The following is a 4,183-nucleotide window of genomic DNA, read 5'->3' on the forward strand; positions in this document are numbered from 1 at the left end:
TTTGACAAACTCCTTAGTATCTTTTTCCATGCTGTCCCAGTAATACCGTGCTCTAATAATTTTGCGAATCAAAGATTCGGCGCCGGAGTGATTCCCACAAGTACCTTCGTGGATTTCTCGTAGAACATAATCGGTGTCCCCTGGCCCTAAACATACCGCCAATGGCCCATCGAACGTTCTTCTGTACAATGTTCTATCTTCGTCTAATGCGAACCTAGAGGCCTTGGTTCGTAGGGCCCTCGATCCTTTGTGGTCCGATGGGAGTTTTCCATTTTTCAAATAATCGATATACTTATTCCTCCAATCCCAAGTCAAACTCGTTTTTATCTCGGCATGCCCCTCTTTAACCACAGACCTTGATAACTGGACGACAGTCCCCGGGACGATATCATCTTCTTCAACCGAGGATCCTAAATTAGCAAGTGCATCGGCCTCGATATTTTTTCTCGAGGCACGTGATCCAGAGTCCATTCCTTGAAGTGGTGCGAAGTTACCTGTAGCTTATCCAAGTACCATTGCACCTTATCCTCTCGAACTTCAAAACTTTTGTTTACTCGGTTTACCGCCAACAGTGAATCTCACTTGGCTTCAATAACTTCTGCTCCCAAGCTCTTAGCTAGCTCGAGACTTGCAATCATGGCCTCATACTCGGCCTTATTATTAGTCAACCTAGAAGTTTTGATACATTGTCTAATGGTACTACCTGTAGGTGGCTTCAAGACAATGCCAAGCCCGAACCCTTTCACATTCGAGGCACCTTCCGTGAAAAGGGTCCATACCCCCGTTGATGTACCCGATCTTAGAAGGAGTTCTTCCTCCACTTCGGGTACGAGGTTCAGCGTAAAATCGGCCACGAAGTCAGCTAAGATTTGAGACTTGACGGCCATCCGGGGTTGATATTCGATATCGTACCCACTAAGTTCGACGCCCCATTTGGCCAACCGGACGATAGCTCGGGCTTATGCAAAACATTTCAAAGAGGGTAAGATGACACTGAAAATATGGCTTTAGCTTTCTAGATGCGCTTATCAATGCAAGTGCTAATTTTTCTAAGTGAGGATGTCTAGTTTCAGCATCTCCTAGAGTTCGGCCTACATAATAAACACAGAATTGTGTACCTTGCTCTTCTCGGACTAGTACCCCACTTACCGCTATCTCGGATATTGCCAAATACAAGTAAAGCTTTTCATCTACCTTCGGGGTGTGGAGCATAGGCGGGCTCGATAAGTATCGCTTTAATTCTTCCAAGGCTTCCTGACATTCCGGGGTCCATGCGAAATCCTTCTTCTTTTTGAGCAAGGAAAAGAACCTATGACTTCGATCTAATGACCTCGAAATGAACCGACCTAAGGCAATTTTTCTCCTTGTTAGCCTTTGCACGGCCTTCACACTATCCACGACCGTGATATCCTCGATGGCCTTGATCTTGTCGGGGTTGATTTCGATACCCCGATTAGACACCATGAAGCCGAGGAACTTACCCGAGCCGACTGCGAAGGCACATCTTTTCGGGTTAAGCTTCATATTGTACTTCCTCAAGATTTTGAATGTTTCCTGCAAATGAATTAAATGATCCTTTGCGCGCAGGGACTTAACCAGCATATCATCAATGTAAACTTCCATCGATTTACCTATCTTATCCTCGAACATTTTAACTAGGCGTTGGTATGTAGCTCCTGCATTTTTAACCCAAAGGGCATTACGTTGTAACAATAAGTTCCAAACTTAGTGATAAAAGAGGTCTTTTCCTGATCCTCCGGGTTCATTTGAATTTGATTGTACCCGGAGTAGGCGTCGAGAAAAGTTAGAATCTCATGGCTGGCCGTGGCATCGATCATGCGATCGATGTTGGGCAGATGGAAAGAGTCTTTTGGGCATGCTTTGTTTAAATCTTTGTAATCTACGCACATTCTAAGTTTGTTTTCCTTTTTAGGAACTACAACTACGTTGGCTAACCATTCGGGGTATTTTACCTCCCGAATAGACCCTATTTTAAGAAGTTTGGTTACCTCGTCCTTTACGAACGCATGTTTCAGCTCGGACTGGGGCCTCCTTTGTTGCTTTACCAGTTTGAACCTGGGGTCGAGGCTTAACCGATGTGTTATGATTTCTGGTGGAATCCCTGTGATATCTAAATGGGACCAAGCAAAGCAATCCATATTATCAATAAGTAATTGAATGAGTTTTTTCCTGAGTTCGGGGGTTAATCCCGTTCCCAGGTATACCTTTCTCTCGGGCATGTATTCGATCAGTATGACCTGCTCCAGTTTCTCGACAGTTGATTTGGTTGCATCGGACTCTTCGGGAACGACGAAGGTTCGAGGAGTAAAGAAATCCTCTTCTTCGTCTTCGATTACCTGTTGCTCCGATTCCGTCGAGGTTGTGGCGGTGATTGCTATTTAGCCGCCTGCTTACCTTTGGTGCTCGACTTCTCGAGGTCAAAGGCTCTGGTATCGGCATCACTTCGTCGACTGCAAACATTTTCTTTGCAGCGTGTTGCTCTCCGTAGACCGTTTTCACACCATCCTCCGTTGGGAACTTCATCATTTGATGAAGAGTTGAAGCTACCGCCCTCATTATGTGTATCCATGGTCTCCCAAGGAGCGCATTATACCTCATGTCGCCTTCGATGACATGGAATTTTGTATATTGTGTGGTCTCGGCTACGTTTACTGGTAGGATTATCTCCCCCTTTGTTGTTTCGCTTGCCATGTTGAAGTCATTTAGGACCCGGGATGCAGGTATAATCTGATCCTGTAGGCCGAGCTGTTCCACGACCCTCGATCTGATTATGTTTGCTGAGCTACCTGGATCCACTAGAACACGTTTAACTTGAATTTTAATTAAAATAATAGAAATTACCAGGGCGTCATTGTGCGGCTGAGATATGCCTTCTGCTTCCTCGTCATAGAATGATAGGACGTCCTCGGGCACATAGCTCCGAGTCCGTTTTTCTCTGGTGATCGACACCTTGGTGCGCTTGAATACGGGTCCTTGTGGGACATCTACACCGCCAACGATCATATGGATTACATGTTGTGGTTCTTCCTGCTCATTTTTCTTGCATCTCTCTCCCTGAAGTGGTTCTTAGCTCGATTACTGAGAAATTCTCGAAGGTGACCCTCGTTGAACAACCGAGCTACCTCCTCCCTTAGCTTCCTGCAATCTTCGATTCTATGGCCATGTGTGTCATGATACTTACACCTCAAGTTTGGATTCCTCTGAGAAGGATCGGTTTGTATAGGCCTGGGCCACCTGGTTTCTTTGATTCTTCCAATAGCTGACACAATCCCTGATGCGTCAATACAGAAATTATACTCCGACAATCGAGGTGCCTCCGCGGGGTCAGTGTGTTTATCGAACCCATTCTTGCTCATGAGTCCCCGAGAGCTTTGATAATAGGTGAATTGAACTATAATTAAGCCCTAAAGAACCACTTTCTTGTATAGTTTTTATGGTAAAAGTGATAACAACATGCTCTGATTAGTGCTTTTCATGCTTTGCAGGTTACATACAGTAAAAGAAGGCTATGGAGTACTTTTGGGATCAATTATGGAGGAAAAGAGGCCAATCGCACAATATCCGCCAAGTGCACCATGCGAAATGCACAAAACCAGAACTGGAGATGGACTGCCGCGGTCCCGGCGTAACCGCGGTCGGACCGCGGCAGGAAGGTGTTGCGGATTCTGAGAGGTGATTTGGCCGCGGTCCTGGCGTAACCGCGGTGGGACCGCGGCAGGACGCGTAAATTTCAGGGACTCAAGTGCAAAATACGGGATTTTAAGCCCTAAACCCTATATTAAACGAGGGAGGCCGGCCAAGAGCGAGAGAGAATGATTTTTGGAAGTGAAAAACATTAGAAGGAAGGGCAAGAAGCAAGGAGGATCATTGGGCATCAATCTTTAATCTTCTTCTTTGTTCTTTTACCTTTGAATATGAATTCTTTTGTGATTTTTGTTATTTTCATGAGTAGCTAACTTTTCTAATCTAAGGTTTTGGTGAATCCCATTGGGGATGAATTGGTTGTTATAAGTAATATAGATTTGAATTAGTTTAATCTCTATTTGTTCAACTATGTTTTGATTGTGGTTAATTGAAAGGATCCTCAATTAGCCGTTCCTATTTATTATGTATCTGCTTGAGAGAGAGTGCATATTTAGGTAGTTGTTTGAACAACATCACT

The sequence above is a fragment of the Nicotiana attenuata genome, chromosome 2 (assembly GCF_001879085.1).
Source record: "Nicotiana attenuata strain UT chromosome 2, NIATTr2, whole genome shotgun sequence".
NCBI classification, from domain to species: domain Eukaryota; kingdom Viridiplantae; phylum Streptophyta; class Magnoliopsida; order Solanales; family Solanaceae; genus Nicotiana; species Nicotiana attenuata.